The 12,966-nt window shown below is 44.1% G+C and overlaps 1 long non-coding RNA gene across 1 annotated transcript in view; it reads left to right on the forward strand.

Annotated features, from left to right (window-relative positions):
* LOC102384549 overlaps positions 1 to 12,966 on the forward strand; it is a 63,803-nt gene that overhangs the window by 6,731 nt on the left and 44,106 nt on the right. The window contains exon 2 of the long non-coding RNA XR_325026.2: positions 3,024 to 3,141. This is a non-coding gene — a long non-coding RNA (uncharacterized LOC102384549). The remainder of the gene's footprint in view (positions 1 to 3,023; positions 3,142 to 12,966) is intronic.

Here is a 12,966-nt window from a genome sequence, read left to right on the forward strand (position 1 = left end):
CCCTACAACTTCTGCCACTTAGTTAATGTGTCAGGGATAGATCAATGAAGGTGGGAAGATGTTTGAAGTAAAGGCTACCTCTATTCTGTCAAGTATTTGCATCCTGACCTTTCTGCCAGTTGTGACTCCCAGCTCTGGAAGTGAGTGAAGATCATTTCCTTATAGGAAAAGGGAGCAACACTTCTCCTCAAAAGGAGGCTTTTTTGGCCTGATACAGGGGCTTCGCTCCTGAAGATTAATTAGGAAACATAGAGAGATGAGTTCTTTCTTCCTAACTAGTGACTTTTGCTAGATTTTCATATTCTACCTATCACTGTAGTAGTTGAGCAATTTCCCCATTTAATCTTTTTGAGCTGTCACCTGCAGATCTACTCCACCCACTAGTAATGCTGAAATATGGGAACTGGTTCAGAAAAATCCCACCGACTAACAAGCTGTTTCCCATGAACAGCGTCAAAGATTTCAAAGTCACTGTTTGCAAAGGGAACTTTATGGCAGATGTAGACTAAGCAAAGCTTTATTACTACCACACGGCAAGAAATTCCTCAGATTCTCCTGGAAACGGGTACTCTATCAGTGGAAAGTAACATTGTATTGGCCTGTGCATTGCCTCAAGGGTATTTACCATGGTAATGAGATCAGTTATTCATCTTCTAGGATCACTGGGAGTATAAATGCTTATTTAAGTAGATGGTATCTTGATTGCAGCTGAGCCAGGAGAGCTGTTAAGGCTGCCTGCTTAAGCCATGACTCCTCTGTTAAAGGTCTTGGGTTTTTGGTAAGCATGGGAACATCTATTTTAGCCACTTTTCCTAGCTTATATTTCCTGTGATTCACAATACATAGTATAGCACTGGTCTGAAACACTCCCCAGTGAAGGGGGTTCTGCTACAAATTATGTCAGGAAATAATGTCTGCTTCTTTCATCACTCAAAGGCAGTTAGCATGTCATTTAAGGTTTATGGTAGCTCTGTTCCTTTGTTTTCTATGGCTGCTCCCTTTTTCATGTACTGCTAGAGAAGTGATTATTGGATGCAGGGGAAAGATAACTGAGAGGGAGGCAAACGTGTATTTGTCTCATGTTGGTTGGCTAAAGCTAGCATGATAGAGAGAAACCTATTATTATTATTTACATTATAGTAGCAACTAGATATCCCAGTGGAGATCAGGTTCCTGTTGTATCAGGTGCTGTACCAATAGTTGGAACAAACAGTTTCTGCCCAAAGAATTTATGGGTAAACTGACAAGACAAAAAGACCACAGAGCACACGGGGGCATGGAAGCAGAAAGTGACTTGCAACAAGCCAGCAGCAGAGAAGGACCTCAACCCTAAGGTTTTTTGAGTTTCTGGTTGGTTCCCTCTCTATTAGATTATATTAAATGTCCACTCCAGAAATCCTGCAGGCAGATACCTCCACTCCTGAAAAGCTGCTTTGTTTTCTCTGAGTGAGGAAGAAGGTGATAGGGAAAAAATGTGGTTTTGTGGCCAAGCTGTACCACAGAGACTGTTGCCAAGAAGAAAGATGTTTTCCTGAACCCTGAATTGTGTCTTCACTGGGACTGATCTTTTTTCAGACCTGAAAACCCCAATTTTACCTGCAGGTCACAAATTATTTTACTTTGTATTCCCATGCAAGATGGTAATAAGAAATCCAGGAGTAGGCAGCCTGAAGTGCTCTCCGACAAGTCACTAAGCCTCTTGGTTCTTCAGTTTGAATTTTACAAATGTTAGATCATGTATCATAAGGAGACATGCAAGTGTTAGCATGTTAGCACTGCCTATTTATTTCCTACATAAGAGAATCTTTATCATTTTGCCTAGTGAACTAGGGTTTTTATCCTAAATCATTGTAAATTTCCTTTGCGGTCACAGCACATAATAAGAAAGTTAATTTTCTCTACCGGTTGAAGTTAGTGCAGTGTTTTCAGCTGAAGTACACGTCTAAATCACACTAATAAATTTTGCCGAAGTTCTCTGGATTCTACTAGAATATGTAAAATGGGCTTTCATTTGTTTAACTATATCAAGCATTTTCATAGCAAGTTGCGTTTTTAGACACAAACTAATTAAACCAGTTAACCCCTCTGCAAGGCATGTATGTATGTATTATTTTTAGTTGGTGAAATTTAGAGCTGTTCTAAAGTAGATTGGTCAAAGTTACAGAGCAACAGGAACTAGAGAAAGCTGGGATTACAATTTAGGAGTATGCAGTTTCAGTCATGTGATTAAATCAGAATATTTATTTGACAGTGCCTTATATGTGTTTAACAGATCAAACTCTTTGGGGTTTAGAACCATTCATCACTTTGGCCATGCTATGGCATTGAAATATAATGATTATACAACTGGTTGCAATATAATTGTTGCTGGAGGTTCTGAATTGGGAATAATACACATTACTATGACTTTTTCCAGCATTATTAAGAATTGCAACAGATGTAAGGCATGTATTCATTATACTGTAAATAGGGCAGTGCTAAATGACCTTCTCCTTTTGTATGTCAAAGGTTATGGCATCTATAACTTTAACAGGAGTTTTTCCTCCTTTTAGGCAACAGTTTTGTTTGAAGCAAAACCTGCAGAGATCCCTCATGTCATTTCTGTACCTGCCAGCTTAGATTGCAGTAGAAATACCTATAGCTTGCTACCCTTTTTCCACATGAAAATATCAGTGGAGTGCAAGTTTTCTGCCTTGTACTTCCCGTGAAAAATATATTGTATCTAATATGTTTGGTTTGGGAAATCAGTTTCGTCCACTATAAATGATTGTCCTTAATAGCTACGTCTGGTATAAGGGGAGTGCACTGTAATAAACTGAGAATAAAAAGTAAAATGACAGACAAACCATTTGAGATGGTGACTGGAGCCATATCAATACATTGTTAGATCCATTACCTGAATAAATCAAATGACTGATAGCAAGTTTTAAGCCTTTTTAGCAGTTCTCTGCCAGTGCCATGTATCTACAGCAAAACCCATGGCTTTCTCTGGTTCATCTGAATGGCTATCTTTGTTGTTGCAGGTAAGAAGAGCTTCAGGAATGAAACAGCACAGGAAGCTATTACTTGTAAATGGCTTGCCCATTGCTTTCAATGGTAGTAGTAGCAGAACTGCTGAGCACATTGTGGCTTGCTCTGTTTGTAAGTATGTCAGCGAAGCGCGGTAAATCACCATGCTCAGTGATACAGTCCCAATGCATGCACTGTGAATAAGAAAAGGGCATTTTGGGAAAACAGGATGACACTGTGGTTTAATGCTTAGCTGGTAATTAGGCAAGGCAGTGCTCACATGCAACTGTAACTGCACTAGCCATGGCCTCTCTGGGAAAACCTTTGAATTGCTTGAAACAATGATTGCTTCCCACATCCTTGAGGACAACACAGGATATATTCCTGCCTTGTTAAGGAAAAAGGCAGCGCAGAGTCTTTGTCCTGTCCTTGTCCCACGTTAATGAAGCCCAGCTGGTGTTGCTAGAGCCTGCTGATTCTTGTACAGCAGGACAAGCACCACATTCTTACCTAGACACTGGGCTTGGCTTAAAGAGAGGTTATTGCATCCTCTCTCCTTGGGTATGTATTTGTAGACAGCCACACTCAAGCCCTAACTGAGGTCAGTGTACTGAAAATGATAAGAATTACATGCTTCTCTTGGAGAAGACCCAAGGGGCAGATCCTGTTCCACCTATTGGACCTCTGAGTCCAATTCTATTCTACCCTGCTCAAGTCCCTAAAAAAATGGTAACACACTTGCTTTTGTAACACACTATCATCTTACTCCTAAGACCAAGTCACAAGCAGAAGGAAGATCCATCCACCTCTGATAGGTGTATACAAAAGTTGCTTTTTTTTCCCATTTAAAGCGCTTTATTGCTGGGACTTAACAGAAGTGCATGGCTTTACAGCACTTTAAAATGGGTACCATAATTTAAATGAACCCTTGTTAAATGAGGTATTAAATTTGATGGGCTGTATTTTACAGCACTTAAGCAACCTACAGTGTTTAAAATAACTTCTGTTGCTGGTCAAAATTTTGACCAGTGGAGAAGCCCCAGGAGGCTGTGGAGTCCCCCCTGCCTCCTAACCTGGAAAGTGCAGGGAGGCTTGAAGCACTCTCCCCTCCTTCCAAACATGCAGTTCTGTCATGTTAAAAAGCAGTGTAACTTGATAGTGTTATAAAAAGTGCTTTAAATTACAGTGATGTAAAATGTGCCTGGAGCACTTCTGTATACACTAACTGTTTTGGAGGGACTCATGTTCCTGTTCCATCCTACTTGCCTAGGTGTCCAGGTCTACTCAAGCAGTAGCTGAAATAGCTTCAGGCCCTGTGTATCTTTTTACACTGAAGACATGCATACTGAATTATTCTGGAGTGTTCATGCCTAGGTACTATTTAAAGGGTTTGGGGAGTTTTGTGTCAGATTGTATATCTATTTCACTGTCTTTTTCCTGTTCCCAGGATATCGGTACCATGGTAGGAAGCTTATGTATGCAAGATCCTTGTTTTCTCCCCTTGGAAAATTGTATAACATAAAACAGGCTGAGGTTTTGGAGGTTCTGGAAAATTCATTCTAAGATGTTTGTGGGGTGGAAGCTTTAGTCCCTTTCCTTAAATTACTGTTTCATTATCCTGGAGGAAAATCAGAACTCTTCAACCCATAGTACTGGGGAAACAGTCTGAAAATGTTAGCATATCCACTTCTTACATACCCAGCGCATCTAGAGATCAGTTCAACCTGCGAGACTGAGCACTGGATCTAAATGCAAATATGCCCTAAGTTCAGGTGATATATCCTTATCCTATTGGAGTCAATAGGCCCAGGAATTTATTGCAAGTATGTTTAGCTTTAATTTATAGCAAGTATGATTGGCTTTAATCTAGACCAATCAATGTGGATGGGGACCAAACATGAAGCATGTCTCTGAAAGTCCATCTCTTCTTGTGTCTTTTTAAATTCACTCAAGTACTCTCTTGCTTGCTGCCTCTAATCACCACTCAGTCCATTTGGGCGTCAAACATCAAAGCGGTTACTGCATTCTTATTGCCAAATTTTCCTTAGGTTCTCTTCTTTTAAGGACCAGGGCAGGTATGCACTGATCTGCATATAGACCAGGTTTTCAGAGGTCTTTTAATCTTTGGTAATTTGAATTTACATGGAGAACTTGCAGGTGACAGTCTGGTTCTGCTGACACAAGTAGGAATGAAACCATGTCAAAATGGTTCCTGAAAATCCTAAGATGTGCTTGAAGCATTTCAAGAGAACCCTTGATCCAGTGTATCAAAGGGTTACAGTAAGATCAAGAAGAATTAAAATTGATGGTGTGCCAAAAACCACCTGCAACACAAGGTCATTACTCACCCTCGTTAAGGCGGTCTCAGTGCTGTGGCCTGATCTGAAGCCTAATTGAAATGTTTCAAACACTGCATTATAACGAAGATAAAACAGCCGCTGCCCATTCCATGGCCCCTGCTAAAAAAGTCAGATTGGTAATAGAGTGGAAATCTAAAAATTGCTTGAGGACAATCAAGGCCTCTTAATGATGAAGCCACTTCACTCTTTAAGAGGGGGGGAAGTCTCCCACATGCTGAAGAGAGAGTAATAATGACCCACGTTAGGAACATTCCTGTATTCCAAGAACTATCCTTATAGCCAGGCCAGTTATGGTTTAGAACAAGAGAGGCAGTGAGAAGGGTAATACCATATTTGTAATGCTGTCAGTTGCACAAAGCATTAGCCCTCTGGCATACAGCACCTCCCCACCCCCCTCAGTCATTCTTTTTTGTTACAGTCATTTTCTATAACCACAGCCCTTGACCCAAAAGAGATCAGTAGGATTCCATCAGGTCTAAGTTATGAGATGCTGCTGTGTCAGAAGACAAGATAGTGGTGACAGGAGATAGCTGAGTACTGATATTATCAATTTTCCTTCAAAATTTAGAACAAAACAAAACGAAACCCGTTGATGGCCAATTTTAACATGATAATAAACTGCAAGTCACAATTACCAAAAGAAATCCAATATCTTCTCAGTATCTTCCTCTTTTTTGTTCTAATATCTATTCTAGCAGGCAGGTCAGTGCCCATATCCACATGATTATCTCACCATCCACCTGCCAAATTGTGAAAGTTTCTCTTCCTGGGCTACTGTTGGGCAGCTCTATACAAAGCCTTGTGCTTGCCCTGAATGATGTGCAACTTGTAGTTTGGCATCATCTTTCATTCTGCAGCAGCTGACTGTTTTTAATCTCTCTGAAAAAGTGAACTTGCCCATCTTAACACACATCTGCAGACCCTGATTCATATCTGGCCACTGACCAGGTTTGCTCCCTTTTCTTAATCTCCTGCTGTTTTGATAACATCCTTTTTGCATTGTGAAATACACTAGCCATACAAAGCTATGTTACACACACACACACACACACACACACACACACACACACACACACACACACACACACACACACACACACACACACACACCCCTGAATAGGAGCATCAGTTTCAGAGTGGAATACAGCAGTCACTAGCTGGCTAGTTTAAAGTCTCCATACACAAAAACAATTGCAGATTTCTTTAGCAGCATGCCCATTTTCTTTGGTTTGCAGTGTCCTGTGCAAAGCACATTTTGATTTCACTGCTATAAATCCTACCCTAAAGTCTTCACTTTTTCATTATTCTGATTTATTCCATTTTTCGTATGTGCAATATCTTACTTTTCTGCATATTCCATACAGAACAAACTGATGTTCGGAAGAGTAGGATCCTGATTGTGGAAGCACTCGCACACAAAACTCAAGCATATGAAGTCTGTTAGCTTCATTTGAACTATTTCTGTTCTTAAATATAACCATACAGACACATGTGCTGAACTATGCCCTTTAATATTATGTACATGGAATCAGTGGTACAAAATATCATTATGGTGGTCTGTGATGCCATTTTCAATCTATTCCTTTTATTAACACCTTCTTCCTGTAACTTTTGTAGTTGTACATAGTCTTCCTATGTGTAAAACCAGAAGGATTATCTTTAGAGCTACTAAAATTATAAATGGAACCCCTTTCCTTCTTTTTAGCCAATAAATATACCACTTTTTCTGTTTACTTTTTCTGTTTTTGCATATAAGATATGAATTTTATGAACATTTAGTTATTTTCAGTTGTTTGATGAATAGTTTGTGCACACAAATTGCAGCCTATTTTTGGTCATAAGCTGTAGTTTTATTTCTGTTATGATTGGTCACTTAGCTGTAATGGTGCTGTAAAAAAACATAAGCTTATTGCAGAGAAAGAGAGTCCTGGTTAATGGAATTACCCCCAGCCAGATTCAATTTGTATTATTAGTTATATTATTTAGAAAACATAATTAACATAGCCAAAGAAATCTGGAAATTGAACACAAATAATAGAACACCTCGATTTGCATGCTTAATGAATAGGTATCACCTTAAATTCATACATGACCACAAATGTTCTTTTTACCAGGACAAAGGAACTGGTGTGTTCTTGGCTGACTTGCATCTGCCGAGGATGTTGTGCCATCAACTCTGATGGCTTCTGAAGATCTTGGCTTTGATTTTTGTCCTTGATGAGGTTTCAGTGCCTAGTTCAGTGGTAGGCAAAATACGGCCCACGGGCTACATCTGGCCCATGAGGCCATTCCATCTGGCCTGCGGGGCCCCTAAAAAAAATAGAAAATTAATATTTATCTGCCCTTGGTTCCTGTCAAAAATGACAGGAACCAAGGGCAGTAGGACCCAGGGGAAGCCCACCTGGCTCTGCTCCCCCAGCTGGAAGCCCATAAGCAGGGGCTTATGGCCTGGGACCACATGGCTGCCCAGTGCTGAAAACTCAGGTAAGCCAGGGGGAAAGGGCAGGGAAGGAGCCTGGGAAAAAGCTGAGAAAGGGGTGGGGGTTTTATCTTTCTTTTCTTTAATTATTGAATTGCACCCTTGCACCTTTGGGTTTACCTGTTTCATTTAATTAGTATATCTTCTTTTGTTTCCATTTCCTTGGATAGCCACAAGAAAGCAATAGAAGAAAAGGCAGGTTAACAGAGTAGATGAATTTATAGGTGTCATTTAGTTGCATCACATTTTAATGAGGCGCCTCATTAGTTGAAGCCCTTTGTTGGATATATCATTTCTGTTCTTTAGTTCTATTGACACATTTCTTTTGTGTTGGTGTTTTAAGGATGAAAAATATTATTTGCGATCACTGGGTGAAGATCCAAGAAAGGTGGGTAATTTTGAGATTGCTGTTTGTATATTTTAGATTAAGTTTAATTTCTTTAAGAGCCCTGCTCTGATCTTTTGACTTCCATAATGGGAAGGGGCTGCTTTTCCCGGCACTCAGCACCACCTTGTAACCTGGCCTCACTGCTAGCCTGGGCCCCGCGCTGGCTCTGGGCTCACCCACTGGGGCTGTGCCTGGTGGCAGCAGCTGCAGCCCTCCTGTTTGCCGTGCTGGGCAGTGTTTGCCATGGTTGCCTGTGGGCTGCCCAGCGTTCGAGCTTCGGGTGGGCAGCAGCAGCAGCAGCTAACACTGCCCAGCACAGCAAGTAGTGGGGCTGCAGCTGCTGCCACCATGCACAACCCCAATGAGCGAGCCCAGAGCCGGTGGGGCCCAGACTGGCAGCAGGGCCAGGTTACAAGCTGGTGCTGAGCATGGGGAAAAGTGGCTCCTTGCCCGCCCCGTCGCCGGTGCCCCATGCTGCAGCTGCTTGCAGCCCACGTGGGGCTGCCTGTGCCTACTCCAGACAGCCCCACGAGGGTTGCGAGTGCCTGCAGCAGGGAGCACCAGTCACAGGGCGGGCAAGGGGCTGCATTTCCTTGTGCTCAGCACCAGCTTCTTCCCTGCTGGTGAGCAGGGGGTCGAGGCTGTGCACTGTCCCCCACCTGTGCCGCGGGGCTGGGGGGCACTGGGAGTGAGTGGGTGGGGAGCCAGCGGGAGCACAGGCCTGCACCGGTGTCCCGGGGCCAGTGCCGGTAGGGCCCAGAGCATGGTAGCAGGAGCGTGGGGTCCTGGCCAGCAGGGGCTCTATGGAGTCAGGCCAGCTCCCCCCTCCCCCTGCTGCTGCAACCCAGCCCAGCTCCACAGACCCCTGCCAGCATGTGCCCCACTTTGGGCCCCACTGATGCTGGTCCTGGGACATTGGTCCTAAGATAGTGACCCAGGGGGGGGCACCTGTCAAGGGGGAGGGCACCTGTCAAGGAGTGAGGCTACCCATGCGGCCCTCGACAGCTTGCCAAAACAGGGTAAGTGGCCCTGTGCCCGAAATAATTGCCTGCCCCTGCCCTAGTTGGAAGGCTGGCACCCCCTGCTGTCTGCTCCTTGTCCTGGGCTGGGAGGCAGATATGGAATATGTAAGAGATACTCAGACTGGTTTCTGGTTCCTAAGGAAGTGCCTAGATATAGCTATCCCTTGTTCTCAGGCTGTGGGACACCCCTGCCTCAGGTTTCTGCTCACTGATTGTTGCAGCAGAGCCTTGTGGCAAAGGAGATATCTATAGCCATCGTCTAGTGTCACTCAAGGCAGGAGGTAGGGTAGACATGCACCTTATAGACTAAACAAGTATATAGATAGCATATGCTTCTGTGACCATGAGATCACTTTATCAGATGTTATGTTACTGTGGCCACAGCTGAAAGTCCATGGGACTTGCCTCTATGATTAGATTTTCCCCAGTTGGCTCTTATGGTTGGGGTCCTTGAGTACTGTAAGCATAAAAAATCTTGCCTAGACCAGACCCACCTCAGAGTATTGTCTTGACTCTCCAAAAAAAGTTGGTTGGGAACAGATGCAAACACTGTGGAAAGCCGACCACCTTCCAGCCATATCAGAATACTGAAAAAAATCTGTCAGTGAAGCTCTGGAATGAATTGAAAATCTTTCCCAAAGCCTTCCAAGGGACTGTCAGGACTCCCTGTTCCCTGGAACAGCTTCTGTGTTTCCATAGTCTTGTGACTAAAAACTTGAGTGCTCACAAATGGCAGAAAAGGGGCCATAGAAACCATCCAAAGGGCCCACTGATTGTTCTTGCAAAAGGAAATTCATAAATTTATACTCATCTGATTTTGCACTGCTCTAGTAATTGTGAAATGTTGCATGATTTACTGAATGATGGGGCTTGTGTTTACATGAACCCCACCTATCATTCAGTCCTGCTGTTGTGGTCCAGTGGTAGAATCTTTTTCTGCCATGCAGGTGACCTGGGGTTCAGTTCCCAGATGTACATATAACTACAGCCATTGAGGCACTGAACACCTGGACCCAGTCTGACCTTTGGATTCTGTCTCAATGTTCTAAGGGGGGATGGAAGGGCTTGGCAGCCTATACTCCTCTATGTTCTTGCCTAGGCATATGTGTTGAAGGTCTGGGTGACCTCTAATGCATACGTCGTGATCCAGAAGAGTTGATGGTTGCCTACTACTATTACCTATCATTCAGGAGAAATAAAGATGGATTAATGAATTACCTTTAGCATTTCCTGAACCAGTCTGTCACTTTGTTCCAACTGTATACACAAAAGCAATATCATGAGGCTGCCTTTTTTCCTAATGGCACAGTGTAGGAGAGAATAACTACCAGATAAAGTATATTTGTGTGCACTGGTGGTGTCTGTGTGGTTTGTGTTATATTAGAAAGATTTAGCTTTCTTGAGTTCTGAAAGTCCTGGGAAAAAATACTTTTCAGAGTCTTTTGAAAATTTAGACCCTAACATCCACATGTCAAAGAAAGAGAACATGTGAGTTCTGAATGCCCAGTGTGAATAACAGAGTTATTATAGCATATTTCTACTAAAGAAATGCTTATTACAAGGCAGAGAAGAAAGAAGCTAACAAAGACAGCAAGTCACTGCTTGAGAATTAAAAGTAGTTTTCATCATATGAGTAGAAATAGAAGTTGGTTAATAGAATACCCGAATGCTCTTATGGATATTCAGAATATTTTCATATATTGAATGTTATGAAGTATGCCCAGAAGCCAACATTTTTATCATTAATTAGGATTCTGAGATAATAGGCAAAAGCTATCCTTTGACTTGCTTCATCCTTTACTTAATTGTTCAGATTTTTAAAATATTGGTTGAAGTATGGGATTTTTATGCTACACAAACAGCAGCAGAGCATAGCTCTGACCAGCCAGGCTTTAGTTTTGGGTGGCATGTGCTGCCACCATGTGTGCTGCCCCACTTTTTTCTGGCACATCTTTTTTGATGCTAGGATTTTCTGGTGCCAAAAAACCTGTTGTGCTGCAAATTAGCAGCATGGTGAATGCATGCATGTGTGGTGCATGCAGTTTGCAGTTTTGTGGACAGGTTTGCAGTGAATGCTCCTCTGGACGTGCCCTGTATGTTTGTTAGGTTTTGCCTAGTTGATAAAAATAATCCTTCAAGGAACAGAAGAACCCATTATTATGCATAGCCATTATTAGTTATGTAACATCTGTGACATGATACTACAGTAGAATCTGGATTCTTCATATTCAGGTATTTCCTAACCAATGGTGACACATAGGGGGTGCACAGGGGTGCACGTGCACCTCCTGAGAGCGCTGGTGCATCCCCTCACAGCCAGCGTTCTCGGGTGGGGGGGCAGGTGAGAGTGCTAGTGCCCCCTCCCCCCCCGAGAGCTCTGGCCAGGGAGTGGGGCCGCCAGGACAGGTGGTCCCCACTGTGACTGATCGTGCTCACCTGGAAGTGCCAGTGGCGGGCTGCTGCCACTTGCAGGTTGGCAGGATCGGCTGTGGGGGCACACCCTCCCAGTCGCCGACCGACTCAGGAGGCACCAGTCGCCCATGTTCGTAACCTACTTAACTCTCAGCGAGTTGTCAAATGAAGGACCAGCCATTCAGCTTTTTGCTGCTGCATCTCCACTCGATGGAGCACATCAGCAGGCTTGCACAGCCCTTTGAAATAAAGGCTGCAGCAATCAGGTGGATCATCTCAGTGGTCCCATATAGCTGTTTACTGTGGCTGTGTATAATCCTGGGTGGTTTGCAAATCCTCATCTTCACCAGGACCCTAGAACAGAGGCGGGCAATTATTTCGAGTGGAGGTCTGCTCACCAAGTTTTGGCAAGTCATCGAGGGCTGCATGGGTAGCCCCACCCCTTGACAGGTGCCCTGCACCCTGGTCACCATCTTGGGACCAGAAGTCCCACCCCCTGACCTTTTGCCTCCCCTTCCTTCCCAGAATTAGTTCTTTCAGCAAGGGGCTTTGCCATCTCTGAATCAGAAAAATACCAAACTATATTCTAAAAATATCAAACACGTACTACAACGTTCATTAGTTTAATTTCAAAAAATATTTTTGTCCTGATTTACATGTGTTTGTGTAGTGTACATAGAGGCGCTAGTATAATAGCATAAAATGAAGTCTTACTCTTGTATATGGTGGGAAGGTGGGTATGGGGGAGGTGTGATTTGTTGGGGGATGGATAGGTGTGGATGTGTGGGCGGGTATGCATTTTGTGGGGTGGCTGGGAGTGTATGGGGGAGGGTGGCTGGGGAGGCTTGTGGAGGGGGAGGGTTTGCTCACAGCCTGCTCCCTGCCCCCTACAGCAGGCAGAGCCCCCGCCAGTGCTCCTGCAAGCCTGGTCTCTGTGCTCCTGTCGCTCCTGGCTCCAGGGCACTGGTGTGGGCCCCATGCTGCTGCTCATTGTCACTTGCCCCCTGTCTGCCACTGCTGCCCTTCTCCTGCTCTGTCCCAGCTGCTCCTGCGGTCGTGGCGCTGCACCTGGGAACCCCGTGGTGCAGAGCGGCTGATGGGGGAGGGGGGGAAATGGCTGTGGCATGTGAGAGGAAGGGGCAGCAAGCAGGCATGGGTGGGAGCACAGCGACAGCTGAGTGGGAGCATAGGGCCTGTCCTGGCTTGCCTAGGGCAAGCGCCGGCGGGGCCCAGAGTAGGGCAGGAAGAGCACAGGGCAGGGGGAGCTATGGAGCCAGGCTGGCTCCCTTCTCTCTC

The sequence above is a fragment of the Alligator sinensis genome, unplaced genomic scaffold (assembly GCF_000455745.1).
Source record: "Alligator sinensis unplaced genomic scaffold, ASM45574v1 scaffold383_1, whole genome shotgun sequence".
Taxonomy (NCBI): domain Eukaryota; kingdom Metazoa; phylum Chordata; order Crocodylia; family Alligatoridae; genus Alligator; species Alligator sinensis.